The 16,146-nt window shown below is 43.8% G+C and overlaps 1 long non-coding RNA gene across 1 annotated transcript in view; it reads left to right on the top strand.

Annotated features, from left to right (window-relative positions):
- Positions 1-472: 472 nt before the first annotated feature.
- Positions 473-16,146, top strand: part of LOC143434984 (uncharacterized) — a 28,673-nt gene continuing 12,999 nt past the window's right edge. Inside the window, exon 1 of the long non-coding RNA XR_013104905.1 lies at positions 473-645. This is a non-coding gene — a long non-coding RNA (uncharacterized LOC143434984). The remainder of the gene's footprint in view (positions 646-16,146) is intronic.

Raw genomic sequence — 16,146 nt, 5'->3', positions numbered from 1 at the left:
TTTGGAAGGAGGAAAGATGGACTGAAATCTATGTGGAATAGAGACTTCTACAATTTTCAACAATTGCATTTTTGCACATGTCTTCTTACTTTTTGTGCCCCTGAGAAACCCTGATAATAGTACTGGTTTCACTGTGTGTCTTATACATGTTTCTGTCTTACCCAGTGGCTACAAGTTATGAATGTGCTGCAGTTTCATCTTATTGACCCTTTATCTCCAGGACCCAACGCTGATCCAGGCACGGAAAGAGTAGCTTCCCGGAATTAAGGGTAGGAGAGCATATGAGGTTGGAAGCAGGAGCCATCACAAGGAGGAGATTTAATTGGAGCGTCACCTCCTCACTGGGGTGTGAAATCCTCAGAGGACATCTCCGCTCTCTGTAGGAAAAGGGCAAAGTTGGAACAAGCAGTTGAGCACAACATTGAGTTAAGTGCAGGCACCGATCCCTGACAGGCCCAGCTCATGCAGGGAGAGAGGGCAGTGCAGAGAGCACGCCAGACGCATTTGCAAGGTTTCCCAGCCGGAGACTGCAGGCTAAGATCCACTCACTCATTAAGATTCAACGGAGGCAGGGTCTCTCTGTCTTGTGGGCTGCCTGTTGAGAACAGACAGTACAAGATCATGTCTGGATGCTCCAAAGGATCCGTGAGTTACTTCTCAAACCCTAGGGGAAAGCGGTGTGGAACAGCTCTGGTTATTAGAAGTATATTTTATCATCCCGCTCGGGAAGGCTGTTTGCGTTCTCTGGGTGCCTCCCTCGGGTGGAGAAGGGAGTCTGGATTTGTTGCCCATCCCCTTTCCTATTAATCATCATCTCCTCTCGTCCTGTGAAGATGTCATGAGCCTTTCTCTATTTGAAGTCTTTATCGGTATTTATCTTGGAGTCTTTAATAAATCATTTTCCGGCTGTGTGTGTGTGTGTGCCAGGGTTCTTAACATGAACAGGGTGCCACCAGACCCACTCGTGTTATTTCTCTGGTGTGTCAGTGAGACTCCTTCCCCTGAGATGGCAGTTGGAGAACTGGGGTGAAAAACATTAGTTTTGAAAGGCTTGCTTAGTGAGAAGGGGCAATTTTTTTCCCACTTACTCTAATTATAGTCATTATTCTATCAGGGGCTGCGTGTTAAAGCAGAAACATTGGTTAAAATAAATTAGGCCATCTGAGCCTGGTGGTTCAGTCTAGTCAGCTCAGGTACTTGAGGCAGGATGATCACAAATTTAAGGCCTGCCTCAGCAACAGAGTGAGTTGAAGACCAGCCTAGACAAGTTGGTGAGAGGCTCAAAAGAAAAAAAAAAGAATTAATAAATACTTGGAACATCCCTAGGTGGTAAAGAATTTGCCTAACATGAGCAAGGGTCTCAGTTCAAACCACAGTACCACAAACAGATGAATGAATGAGTGAGTGAATGAGTAAATTGAATAAGTGAATGAATGAGTGAATGAATGAGCAAACGAATGAGTGAAATGAGTGAGTTGAATAAGTGAATGAATGAGTGAATGAATGAATGAATTGAATGAGTGAATGAATCCAGGCTTCCGAAGAAGAGTTTACCTTCCAGTATGGAGCGACTGTCAATCTGTCTCTCCTGTGTTCTAAATCTTCCCACCAAGTTGTAGGCAAACCCAGAGGCAAATGTAATCACCTCCTAGGGTACAAATGTGTTAGTCACTTTGCTCAGCTGTGACCAAATATCTGACTAGAAGCAACCAACATCAGCTGGGGAGAGCTGATTTTGAGGCATAGTGTGGAGGGGTACAATCTATCAAGGCCAGGAAGTTGCAGTAACAGGAGCAGGAAGTGTGTAGTCACACTACACTGGCAGTCAGGAAGCAGGGGTGGGTGGATGTGAATGCCCAAGTTGCCTCCTCCTTTTTATTCAGCCCAGGACCCCATCCTGTGTGGTGCTGTTAACCACTCTCAGGGGCAGGTCTTTCCACCTCACTGGTCCCAAGTCTATGGTGATTCTAAATCCCATCAGGTTGGCAGGGTTAACCATATAGATAAAGCTTTATGGAAACCTAGCCACTTGTTCTGTGTCTGCTTCATGCTTGGTTTCCTTGGTACAGAAACAGAGTTCAGTAGTTTCAATAGAGACTATAGGGCAAGCAAAGCCTGGAATATTTATTATACAACCATTAGCAGAAAAAGCTTGCCATCTTTGTTCAAGAAGTTTCCTGCATCTCAGCAGTGGATGAGGGTGTCCATCTCTGCCCCGGGCTTCCTTTAAAATGTCTTCAATAACTTTGTGAGGGCAAACATGCCAGAGATCTTGGTATCTATGGCCATACGAATGTCACTCTGTATGTGTGTGCACGTGCATATGTGTGAGACACAGAGGTGTGGATTGGGTACAAGGGAAAATTTTTCTCAGTGCACATGAGGTTTGTGGACCTTGGCCATCCAGGAAGCAGGTTGTGTGTCTTTTTTTCATTGTGTGCATGTGTTTCTGAGTCCTCCTGTATTTCTGTGAGCTAACAGGTAACGCCAGTAACAAAGTCCTTCCTTCTCATGGGGCCTGGTTTTCCCTGTGGAGTTTATGAAGGTGAAGTCATGTTCTCATTAAAGAAATTAGCATGAGAAAAGCTACTTGTATTTAGGAATCTAGGGATCCATGATCCTTGGTCCCTTGGTCATGCGATGAGAACGAGCAGTTACAATTATCCTTTTAAAATTATTTTTCACACTCTATTCTTCCCATTTTTTTGTATATTATTTCTCTATTTTCTTGTTTATGTTGTGTTGAAGTGCCCTGTTTAGCTTTAACTGTCAAGTTGATACAGACTTAAATTGAGGACTTTTCCAAGTTAGACCATCCTGTGGGCATGTCTTGTTGGGGATTGCCATGTTTGTTAACTAGTGTCGGAAAACCTAGCCCATTTTGAGTAATGCCTTACCTTGGCATGTGGTCCTGGACTACATAAGGCTAGGTAAGCATGAGACACTGAGTCTTCCAGAAGCAGCATCCCTTCAAGGTTTCTGCTTTGCTTTCCTGACCAGTTCCTTCCCTGACTTTGCTCAACGATGCTCCATGACCCAGAAACCCTCCACTCCCCAATGTAGCTTTTGATCAGAGTGTGTTATCAGAAAGAAGACTAGAGCATCAGGCAGTCTACAGGCATCAGTCAATGGCTTTGAGAAAAGCAAGGAAATCTTGCAGACTCCTTGGGAATGGGAGACATGTATTCCTAAGTCATAACTCATAGGAGATATAAGGAAGGTTTGTGTACCTTTGAGAGATTTGCCCCTAAGGGAACCACAGAGAATAACCAACTTCCCCATTCAATCCTTTGCTGTATGAGTGCTACCTTGGATACAGTAGAGAACAGAAATCTTCAGGCCTTTCCATGTTTCCATTATGGAGACAAACATTCAACGAGAAGGCCGTAGGGACTAGAAATGGAAGCTTGCACATCAACTCAGGCTGCTCATGCCTTCAGGAGTGGGTGGCAAACAGGAACCAGCATGCTGGCCAGGGCTGCTCATGCATTCAGAGGTGGGTGGCTCTTCCCCTGTGTTTTTTATTTGGATCATTCTCAGACTTGGATTGCGAGACCCAAGGGAAGGAGATAAATTGCGTTTGCACCCCTGAATGATGGCGGCTGTGAGAGTGGAGATCCTGGGATCTGCTAGAACGGCAGATCTGGTCAGTGGGATGCTGAAACTGGGTGAGCTTCTCGGGGTCAATGAATAGACACTGTTTTTGAGTAGCTCTCACATACTCAGGGCACTATCTCATACTGATTCAAGTCCCTCTAGCTTGTAGAGGTCCTTGATGAACCAAAATATACAGGGATGGGAGCCTGGACTCTCAGGATATCCCTCTCTGCTTCCCAGCCAGAATGGTAAAGGGGCAGAGTGATGTGATGATGGGATGAAGGGTTTCAACAAAGAAGTGATACGTTTTCAAACAGATTAGCTAATTTACAACAATCTGTATTTTCAAGTCTATTTCTATACCTGCTCTAGTGACCCAAGGAACCATCTTCACTTACCAAACCCTGAGCTCTTCCATTACCACATAATTTTGGTGTCCCAATGTTTATTCTGTTTTCCTATGCTTTGTCAAAGTGTTACCTTTCTTCTAGCTGAAACCATCAAGTTCTATCATGGCGATCAGGTCTCTCAGGAGCCTGACCTTAAGCTATCTGAAATGGGAGGTTGTTCAGGCTCCTGCACCCCATCACCAATGTTGCCCATGGCTTTCTTTATGTAACTCACCTTTGAACAGCAATGATCACATTCCAAAAGAACATTCTAGAAGGAGGACTGAAAGGAATGGACCAATCCCTGATAACTGCACACTAAGATCTTTTCATACATATTCTATTTCACCAAGAATGAAAGTTGTCAAAATATGAAACAACATGAGGACCAAGATTATGGCCATTGTTGCCTGACTCCACAGATCAAGTTCTTCCTGGGATGTTCAGTTTCTGTGGTGTTTAAAACAGGGAAGGAGGGACAAGTGAGACATAGTGATGGACAGAGCTTGGGGGAAAAGGACACATCAGTCCAACATCATTCTATCATGCTTGAAGAATATACAGGAAATAGTGTTGGGGACTCACATGAGTGTTCAGTTTCATTTTCCTAGGCTCATATATGGAAGGTTGAGGGCTTTGGGTAGAGTGTTCAGAGATGGGCAGGGTCAGAAAAAAACTTATATTCAGTTAAAAATGGAAATAACAGATTTATGGCATGCTTTTGTATATGTGTATCTTACATGTTCATTTGTGTGTCCGTGTATGTGTGTGTTTGCTTAGGCTAGAGGTTGACTTTAGGTATTGTGCTGGGTTGGTTTTAACTGTCAACTTGACACAATCTGAGACTCTAATCTTTATAGGGAATTATCTAGGTCAGGTTGACTTCTAAACATGTTTGTTTATGAGGTTATGTCCTGATTAGTGATTTATGTAGAAGAGACCACCCATTGTGGGTGGCACCATCCCCTAGGCAGTGAGTCCTGAAAATATAACATAGGAGAAAGCAAGCTGAGGACAAGGAACCAAGGATGGATTCATTGTTCACTCTTGACTTGTACATCCTTACTTTGACTTTCCCAAAATAATGAATTGTAATTTGGAAGTATAAGACCCTTTCACCTCTTTGGGGTTTTCTTGGTTTTTGTTTGCTTGTTTTGTTGTTATTTTCTGTTCGGGATGAAAACAGCAACAGAAATGAAACTAGGATAAGCATCTACCTCAGTAGTTCTTTACCTTAGTTTTTGAGACAGAGTTTCTCACAAGTTACCTGAATTAGCTGGGCTCTGTCTCCACCTCCCCAGTGCTGAGATTACAGGCATGCCCTACTGTACCCAGATTTCATACAGAGGTCCTGTGGGAATTGAGCTTGCTTTGTCATGCTTACATAGCAAACTCTTTACTGACTGAGCCATTTCCCATGTCCTGGCAGTTGTTTTTAAAACCTGGAAATTTACTGAGAAAATGGTGTCCTCGAATTCTGAATTCTGAGACTGAGAGATGGAGCAAGCTTCTGCCAGGCCTGGCAGCCGCTACACTGCCAGACCCAGATGTGGGTGTGAACTCTCAAGCGCTAATGAAGACTTGCTTTCCTGTTTTGCTGCCAGGACCTATGTGCTTCCATTTCCCAATTGAAAACATACTTAATGGCGACAGGTTTTTGGCATCACCAGGTTTAAGTCATTACCCTGGAAGTGCAGAATCCATATCACAATTGAGGGCTGAGCTGCACTTCCCTGGGAGTGAGCCCTGGCCTTGTCCTCCTCCCACCTCTCCCGGAGGACTGGATCCTCTCATCCGAAATAGTCATCTCTTTATCATACTAGGGCTCTTGTGAGGCCAGTATGTGGGATTTCTGGAATGAAGTCCTCACTGGAAGCAGCAGCTTCCTCCCTTCGCCTCCTCCTCTGGGTGTTGTGGAATGTAATTTTCCTCTGGCAAATAGAAACTGCAGAATAGTCTTCACTTGGCTCAAGCTGATCAGGGATGCATTCTGTCCCTTCCCCATTCAAGTTTCCTTATTTTATTTTTATGTAATATATTTTTTTCATTTTTTTTCAATTTGTGCTTGTACACACACACACACACTGTACATATGCATGTGGGTCCCCATGAAAGCCGAAAGAGGGAGCTGAATCCAGTGGAGTTGAAGTTACAGGAGGGAGTGAGCTGCCCAGTATGGGCGTGCTGAACCAAGGCGTCCTCTGTAAGCGCAGTAGTCACTCTGAACCACAGAGCACCTTTCTACCCCACGGAATCAAGTTTGCTAACTTTTGTCTCTGGTTTTGGCTATATGGACAAGACAGAGTTATGTACTGAGCTGAAGGCCAGAAAAAATACAGGTTCCCCAAATTTCAGCTTGCTTTCTAGAACATAGGGCCCAGGATGACATATACGTTAGAGGTGGGGGCTTCTGTGTCCCCAAGTAATCCAAACGCTCAGACTGTAGGTGAGAATACTGAGGGTCACTCAGTTGTTATAATACTGAGTTGTTACTCAGCGTCCCTCAGAGAGCTGACAGCAGTGTCTGCAGTAGAGTCTCAGCCTCTGTCTCTCCAAGTGTGTCTCTCCCTTTTCAGTGAGCTCTGGTGTCATCTCTTTGAATGTTTTCCTCTCTGTCTAAATCTGTCTAGTGGACGAAGAGCATGTGTGTTCTTGTTTACTTCCTCTTTCTGGATGTTTTTAGTGACAAAGACTATCATGGGATGGACCAGTTCTGACCAGACTTGAGGTCCTGGGTACAAGATGATAAATGCAAACTAGGAATTTGGAGTCTTGTCAGACTTTGGTTACTGAGGATTCTGGCACCAGGGCCGTGCAACTTCCCTTTTCTGACTCTCGGCTTCTCTGCAGCTCTCCGAGCCTGGTGATGCGTTTCTTGTGGGTAGCTGTCAGGGATGTGTGAGAAACACACATAGCAGCACTATGCTTGTTCCATATATTTTAATGTCTCTACTTCCTACTCTTCTTCCTCCCCTACCACCTCTTTTTCCTCCTCCTCTTCATCTTTTCTTCCTCTTCCTTTTGCTTCTCTTCTTTCTTATTTGAAGATATGTAATCTCAACTATATCTACATTGGAGATGCTCAAAACCTCAAGGATACAACCATGCAAAGACACAGGGTAAAGGGTAATTCTGTTGAGTGTCTATTATGGGTCAGGCCATAGACTTCTGGAAGAATCTTGTAAATGACTCCTGAGACGGTCTTTACAGAAGAAGGGCGTGTAAATTCCCCCTCTGCTAGCTCTTATGTTTGAACAACCATGTCTGCGCATGGAGCCTATAAGAATGTGAAATGTAGGCCTTGGATGTATTCTGAATCACACATACATAACCCAAACTAGACCCCAGAATGTAGAGATGCAAGAACAGTTGTCCAGTGGTTTCATGCTATCCCTCTGTCTTGGTTTGGATAAACTCAGGCTTCCACATATACCTGGATGCTGCTGCTGTTGTTTCTTCCTCCTCCTCCTCCTCCTCCTCCTCCTCCTCCTCCTCCTCCTCCTCCTCCTCCTCCTCCTCCTCCTCCTCCCCCTCCCCCTCCTCCTCCTCCTCTTCCTCTTTTTCTTCCTCCTCCTCTTCCTCTTTTTCTTCCTCCTTTTCCTCCTCTTCCTCCTCCTCCTCTTCCTCTTTTTCTTCCTCCTTCTCCTCCTCCTTCTCCTTCCCTTCCTCCTTTTCTCTCTCTCTCCCTTCCCCTCTTCCCCCCATCTCTCTACCCCCTTCTCTATCCCGCCCCAGTGCCATCCATCCTCCAGTTCAGCTCCCCACCTGTCATGTGTCATTTCCTAGGTACCAGAGCTACCCTGGATAAGCAAGTTGGGAGGAGTGTGCAGGGGGTAACTTCTGTTTGACCTGTTTTATGTGAATAATGCTATGTCTAAAGAGCTCTGCTCTGCCTCTCAGCCTTAGCCTGCAGTGCTGCAGACAGGATGGGGAGGGAAGGGATAGGAAACAAAACTTGGGTGAACCTGGGAGACTTTCCCTGACAGGAACGAACATCTCACCCTAGATAGATCACCAATAAAAGACCCAATTGACAGTTTCATCAAGTCCAAGTCTTCGAGCCTCCATAGGCACCTGGCACACACGTGGCACACACGTGGCACACACGTGGCACACACGTGGGACACATGTGGCATACTTATGGCTCACTTGCAGCACAAAGGCAGCACATGCATATACGTAAATAAATCTTTAAAATAACAGTATTCATTGAATTTAAAAGGCAAGGAAATATCATTGATATTTTCATATAGAGCATAATAAGTTAGGGTCATTTTGTTTTAGATGAGTTACTCATATAGGACCTTAGCAACTGTTTTCTTATACCTAGTGGCTCATGACTATAGATTTACATGTCAAGGAATTTAGGTTTTGAAATATTCACAGGACTGAATGTGTGTGTGGTTCAGTGGTAGAGTGACTAAAAAGGTGATCCAGTCCCCTGGAGTTGGAATAACATATCATGGACACTGGGAACTGAGCTCAGGTCCTTGGCAAGAGCATCCAATACTCTTAACTCCAGACGTCTCATTGAATGGTATGACAGCCCTGGTAGATGTGAAATAAAACATAATGTGGCAAGCTCTTGCAATTGAGGTATGTCTTCACGGCACTGTCTCCTCTCACTTTGACCTTCATTTAACCCTACAGCATAACAGTTCCTGTGGCATCAGCATACTCCATAAATGGGATTGCAGATGGCTGCCTGCCATTCTGCTATGCAGAGATGCTGCGCTCTATGTAATCATTAGAGTATTTTTTAAGGGGTTTTGTTTTCCCTCATACTGAAGCTTTCATATAAATCTCTGTCCACGTTTATGAATTTTTCTTGGCGTTTACTTCTAGAAGGAGTACTGCCGGCCAAAAACACGGGGGTGTTTTAATGCTCTTGATTAACTTTATAAATTTATTTTCAAAGGCATTGTGTAAGCTCTAGTGTGCTTTGGGATTGATTATGTGTGTCTTGGTACACTCCTTGAAACTGATATTTTGGGGGAAGACATATTTTTTTTTAATTAACTTTTTATTTGACAGGTAAAATAATATATTTCATTATGCTTCCACTCATGACTACCACTTTCTGAAATACGTTGTTAAACAATAAGTCTTTTCTATGACATAAAGTAAATACACTATTTTATTTTTTTACCAGCAGATCTTACCCATCATTCATGAATTTTTACTTTCACATGACTCTAGCTATTTGCATTTTACGTTCTGAAAATACTCCATTCTAATTATATACCCTTTTACTAACAACTCAAAATGTCTTTAGAATTTTTCTGTGTCTATTTACTGAACAGCTCTATCAATTAGTTCTGTTTTCATTTGTTAGTGTTTACAAATAGATTGAAATGGCCCTTTCTGGCCATAACCCTTCCCCTTCACATCCACTGTTTCGTCAACCTTATGAGCATGTTCCTTCTCACCCAGCCATCTGCATTTTATCTTCTCAGCCCTGATCTCTGGGGCTACCAGTTTCATTTGCAAACCATTGTGCAGTGTGTGTGTTTCACTGTTTAACCCTGACTCCATGTGTAGCTGCCGCACCATCATTTTAGACTATCACTGCCTTGTGCTTTCATCATTTCTATCTGAGCAACCTCCCCTGTTCAATAAATTCATCCTATGTGCTAGCTACTGGGTCTATTTGGACTCCCTTCCAGAGAGAGTCTTACAAAATGGGACCATCTGATGCACTATTTGATACCTATTCACTAAGCAACTACTATACACCGGAAACTATTCTAATTGCTTGGCTTATATTCTTAATTAAAGACCATCATCCTCATACGGCTCACATGCTATAGAAGAGACAGTAATTGATGCATTAAATAAGCAAACAAGTAATGATTGGTGTGAAAAAAAGACAAAGAGATCACAAGTGCAGGGTGGTTCGGTTTGATATAGTGTAGTTAACTTTTGATGGACAAGCAAGACTTGAGCTAAGACTAGCAACAGGTAAGGCACATAACCATGTGACCTATACAGATCCAGGCAAGACATAGCTTGTCATAAAGTGGGGGCAAGGTTTAATGATTTAGCAAAGAGGCTGGTGGCTGGATTTGAGCAATATCAGGGGATGATAACTGGGGACAGAAATCTAAGAGGTTAAGAGAATCCAGGGCATGTAAAGCCATTGCACAGAGCATAGACTCTTCTCTGAGTAACATATGAGGACAGTCAGAGTTTCTTGGACAAAGCAAGGGACTTGGTTGAACTTAGAAGGAGATCACTCAGGTTGCTGCATCAGGTTTGTACATCTCTGGGTGTACAAAGATAAAAGTTATGGAACAGCCACAGGTCCAGTGTGGATGGAGGTGATGGGAAATGAGTTGCAAGGGATACAGTCAGGTTCTGGATATACTTGAATTGCCAACTGGATCTGTTGCTGGTCTGTATGTGCCCAAAGCTTACAACAGTGGTTCTCAACCTTCCTAATGCTGAGACCCTTTAATACAGTTACTCACGTTATGGTGACCCCCCCAACCATAAAATTATTTCCATTGCTATTTCATAACTGTAATTTTGCTACCGTTATGAATCATAGTGTAAATATATGATGTGCAGTTTATCTGATATGCGACCCTTGTGAAAGGGTCGTTCAACCTTCAAAGGGGTTGGGACCCGCAGGTTGAGAACCACTGCCTTAGAGAAAGAAGTAGCTACTCCAAGATGTTTGACACGGTGACAGTAAGGGAGCAAGCTTCAAGGCTGACCACAGATTGAGGTTCCATGCCTCGTGTCAGAGATTTCCAGTCAGGATTCTAGGGGGAGATGTTGGGTAGGTAGAGTAGAACAAGTTTCAGGGCAGAAGACTGAGCTACAACTAGAAAGGTAGGGGTCCACAGAATGTAGACAGCATCCGAAGCCTTGCAACCCCAGATGTTCTGGTGGACAGAGGACTAGCTGCTCAGCAGATCCCCGTGTTTTGACATCAGCTAAGTTTGGTGTGTGGCAGGCTGCTAACGTTTCTGTCTTCACTGAGCCTTTTACTCTTTAAACTCCTGTACCGAGAGTTATCTGAAAGCTTATATGATGCTTTAAGCTCAGCCTTTTTCTGAATCTCATGTATAATGCAGAAAACTCAGGGAAAAGGAGCTGTATTAAGTTATATTTTATAGAATTGATAATAAAGTTCGAAGTAGCCCTAACATGTTTCTTTCTATCTCTGTAATTTAGTCACCATGTTCTCCAGGTCTGGAGTGCTAAGATGGGGATACAGGGACATGACTTCATCTGTGACCAATATTTACAGTTGTATGTGCATATAAATTTCAGCCCTTTCATATAGGAGTCCCACCAGTAAAAGTCAAGAAAGCCAAGAGACCCAGGAACAGTTGGGGATGGGATAGAGATCTCAAAGGAGAAATGGTAGAAAGTTCTTGTGTATGGGGGGCGGGGGGGGAGAGGTCTATGTGGTCACCATGATTTGTTTAGATTGAAAATGAAGCTTTGAAGGCTCTGAAGGGCAGATCTATTGAGAGAAAGGCTTTTTACACATTTCTGGGACATAAGATGCGTGTATGGATTTGATAAAACTAATGGTGGGTGGAGAAAAGCAAGGCGACTTTAAACTCCATGAAAACCAAAAGTTATTCTGGCAGAGCAGTGTTATCATCCCACGCTACTGAGTTTTGCTCTTCACCCTCACAGGAGGCCAGGGTTTGGTTGGTTGTTGTTTGTTTGTTTGTTTGTTTGTTTGTTTTTATCTTAGGGCAAAGGTCCTTTAGAATAAAATATGTCCTTAGGATAAGCTAACATTGAGTATCTACTGTTTATCATGACTGTGTTCATACAACTAAATTTTATAAAGTTCTCTATTTCCTGTGGATGAAACTTCAAATATCGGGAAGACTGGAAATGGGCACCAACCCTTCACACTTTCAAAGGCCGTCCAAGCTGTGGCCACTCCCAAGTTTTCGGCAGAATAGTTGAAGTGAGCTCTTAAGTTATGTAAGTTCAATTAGCCTTTTAATTGTAGACATCGACTGATGGAACAGAAATCCCAAAGTAAAGCCAGCAAAACCTGAAACTTGAACCCCAGCACTTATCCCTTCCTGATGTATCTTAATAATTAGTCAGTTTTACTATAGTAATGCTAAAAATGCTAAAGACAGTCTTTATTAAAATCATTTAATTAGATGTTCTCAATTAAGTGGGTGCTTACACTTGGAGACATTTGGAGGCAACTAGGGAAATTTTTTTTTTTTTTTTTGTCAACTACAGGGTAATGGCATTATTAAACCCCACACATAAATAAGGTGGCCTCCCCTAATAATTTGTCTGAAGATCAAATTACTCATCCCAGTACATCACTAATGCTAAGCCCGAGAAATACTTCCCTAAATGAAGAGCATATAGAGAGAAAGACATCCCCCAAGCCCCCCATGATCTGATGAATAAAGGAGTTACTCACCTTTTTGTATGAGAGAGAGTTGAGATTTCTGAGTGAATATTTGATTTCTGTCATTATTTAGCAGTGTTATAATAAGGGGATGAATACGAGCCTTTGGAATCTTCTGGATGGAGCAAATGGCCAGTGATCTCCTGCCTGGGTGCAGATGTGCGTGTGCCTGCTGAACCTGGTTGGCTTTGTGTGTGAAGCTTGTGAGTGTGTGTAGGCTTTGTGTGTGAAGCTTGTGTGTGTGTGTAGGCTTTGTGTGTGAAGCTTGTGAGTGTGTGTAGGCTTTGTGTGTGAAGCTTGTGTGTGTGTGTAGGCTTTGTGTGTGAAGCTGGTGAGTGTGTGTGTGGGCTTTGTGTGTGAAGCTTGTGTGTGTGTGTAGGCTTTGTGTGTGAAGCTTGTGTGTGTGTAGGCTTTGTGTGTGAAGCTGGTGTGTGTGTAGGCTTTGTGTGTGAAGCTTGTGAGTGTGTGTAGGCTTTGTGTGTGAAGCTGGTGTGTGTGTAGGCTTTGTGTGTGAAGCTTGTGAGTGTGTGTAGGCTTTGTGTGTGAAGCTTGTGTGTGTGTGTAGGCTTTGTGTGTGAAGCTTGTGTGTGTGTGTAGGCTTTGTGTGTGAAGCTGGTGTGTGTAGGCTTTGTGTGTGAAGCTGGTGTGTGTGTAGGCTTTGTGTGTGAAGCTTGTGTGTGTGTGTAGGCTTTGTGTGTGAAGCTGGTGTGTGTGTAGGCTTTGTGTGTGAAGCTGGTGTGTGTGTGGGCTTTGTGTGTGAAGCTGGTGAGTGTGTGTAGGCTTTGTGTGTGAAGCTTGTGAGTGTGTGTAGGCTTTGTGTGTGAAGCTTGTGTGTGTGTAGGCTTTGTGTGTGAAGCTGGTGTGTGTGTGGGCTTTGTGTGTGAAGCTGGTGAGTGTGTGTAGGCTTTGTGTGTGAAGCTGGTGTGTGTGTAGGCTTTGTGTGTGAAGCTGGTGTGTGTGCATGTGTGTGTGTGTGTGTGTGTGTGTGTGTGTGCACTCACACACGTGGGCTCATGTATGCTCTGCCTGATTGTGTTGGGAAGTACAAATTGGGTTTGGGTTGAGGGCCCTCCTCCTTCCAGCCCGAAGCTTTCACTGACTTCCATTAGGACTGCCTTTGCAACTTGGCCTCTTTTACACTCCCATCTCGTGCATTTCTTCTTCTAATCTAATCCCTCAGAGTCCGTATCTAAACATGATCAGTGACAGTTTTTGCTGCGGGGTGAGGCTTTTACTGACAAGGCCAGTGAGTGCTGATTTGAGACCAGCCATTGTGAGTGACTTCAGCTGTCTCTTCAAGTGACACCCGGCTCCTTGAGAAAGGAGCGATGACGAAAGTTCTTTGGACAGAAAACTTTCTCTGACAAGAAGGTGACAGGCCTTTGCACAGCTGGTCTCTGATACGCCTCGGAAGGGTCCCACAGAGTGACTAATTTGAGCCCTGCAGTAGCTGGAAGTCTGAGGCCAGTGCTTTCTTGGAGTTAGAGAAGTCGGTAAGGCAGATTGGCAGATTTTGGCTGGAGGGGCTCATTGTTGGGGGTGCAGAATGGGGTGGGAAACCCATCTGTTTAGAACATTGGAAATATTAATGGGGAGTGGATATGTTGTGGGTCTAGAATTCATTCTCAGCCTGGTCTTAGCACCTCAATTTTACTTTAGAAGGCACCGCACTTCTCTTGTTTTGAAGGTGTGTGTGTGGGGGGAGGTAGAGGGGTTGTCAGTGCTGGCTTCCTGCTTCCAAGAATTAGCTTATCAGCATTTTCATTTTCTTTGTCATAGAAATTGGTTCAGACATGGCTAGAGAAGCCAGGATGACCCAGTGAGCCAGTTCAGGCATGGCCAGAGAAACCAGGATGACCAAGTGAGACTAAACTTGGTGGGGTTTGGCATTATTTTTGGGAGAGAGATTGGCTTTCTATCTGCAGGCACCAACGTGTAGATGCATACCTGCGATTTCCAGAGTCGCTACCCAGAACAAGTTAGTTAGAGAAAGAACTGACTAGGAGGATGTAATGGCTGAGAAATGGAGAGAAGAGACATTCCCATCCCAGGGAGATCACCTGAGACTCTCAGCTGGATCTGGAGGACCCTCTATTCTTGACTTTTCCATTACACAAGCCAGTGAGTTCTTGTTTCTTGTGTAGCTAATTTAAATTGGCTTCTCAGCAGAATGATTCCTCATCAATATGAATAGCTGAGAGTTTTGAGGATTTTCAGACATTGCAGTTCTATTTTCTGTTGGGAAATACCCAAACACCCTTCCTTCCTTCCTTCCTTCCTTCCTTCCTTCCTTCCTTCCTTCCTTCCTTCCTTCTGTCCTTCCTTTCCTTTTTTAAAAACTCTGTCTGTCTGTCTAAATACATTTACAGGAGTGGGCGAGTATCTTGTTTGAGCACGCTCAGCCCTATTGCCTTGAGACAGGGTCTCTCCTTGAACTGGACACTCGCTGGTTTGGCTAGCAGCTTATGAGATCTGCCTGTCTCCATCTACCCATGCTGGGGTTTACAGCTATGTCAGCCATGTAGCTTTTTATAGGGCTCCAGGAGATTCAAACTCAGGTCCTTATGCTTGCAGAACAAACTTAATTCTCTGTGTTGAGCATCTCTGTGGCCTCCACTGTAGAATTTAGAGCCTCACTGGGTTTGATTCTTTCTCTGAATGCTTCTTACCCGTATGCTGTTTGTATGAAGCTTGATACCACTGTACCTCAGTTTTCTTTTCTATAAGATGGAGGTAGGGGGTTCTTTTTTTAACCTTGAGTTGACAGTAGTGATGAAATGACCTCATGAAACATTTGTAATGATGTCTGGACCACAGTAGATACTCAATGTATATCAGCTATCATCATTCACTGTGTTCAGAAAAGAGCAGGGCTGTCTACTTTGGGTTATGGTCTATGTCATGCTCACTTACAAAGGGCACCTCGGGGATGGGAAGATGGCTCAGTTAGCACAGTGCTTGCCACACACAAATGAGGATCTGGATTCAGATCCCTAGAACCCATGTTCTCAAAACCAAAGCCAAAACCAAAACCAAAACCAAAAGGACTAAAGATACTGATACATATTTTCAATCCTCATGGTGGGAAGGCAGAGACAGGAAGATCAGAGAAGCTCAATGGTTAGCCAAATCAGTGAGCTTCAGGTCAGTGAGAGACCCTGCATCAGAATACACAGCAAAAAAGGACAGAGGAGGGCACCCAACAAAGGCCTCTAGCCTACATATGTGCGTGCATACACAGACACACACACACACGCACACGCACACGCACACGCACACACAGGCACACACACGCACACACACACACACACACACACACACACACACAAATAGTGAGTACTATTAGAACCCAAGTGATTTATCATATTAACATGAAAATATTGTCCTTAAAATATTGGGTGTTTCAGATGTGTAACACCATGTTTCATTTATTCATTTTCCATAAGTGTTTATGGGGTGACTGCTCAGAGCCAGGTGTTGAGTTGAGTACAAACAAAGTAAATGAGAGAAGTGGGAGAAAACAAATCAGAGCAAAGATAATATTGATAAAATCAGGAGAGTCCACTGTGGAAGAGTGAATACCATGGAATACCATGGATGATGGGAGGAGGGGGAAACACTTTTGACAAAGGATGACAGGACACAAGGTCTCAGGAAACAGATGTTGGATAGATGGAGTCTGGCCATAGACCTCAGCTGGAAAGAAGGCAAGAGCAAAGCCAGAGAAGGATGAGTCATGCTTCCAATTCCTCC

Source organism: Arvicanthis niloticus, chromosome 18, assembly GCF_011762505.2.
Source record: "Arvicanthis niloticus isolate mArvNil1 chromosome 18, mArvNil1.pat.X, whole genome shotgun sequence".
Lineage (NCBI taxonomy): Eukaryota > Metazoa > Chordata > Mammalia > Rodentia > Muridae > Arvicanthis > Arvicanthis niloticus.
This window is presented reverse-complemented; position numbering and strand designations above follow the sequence as displayed.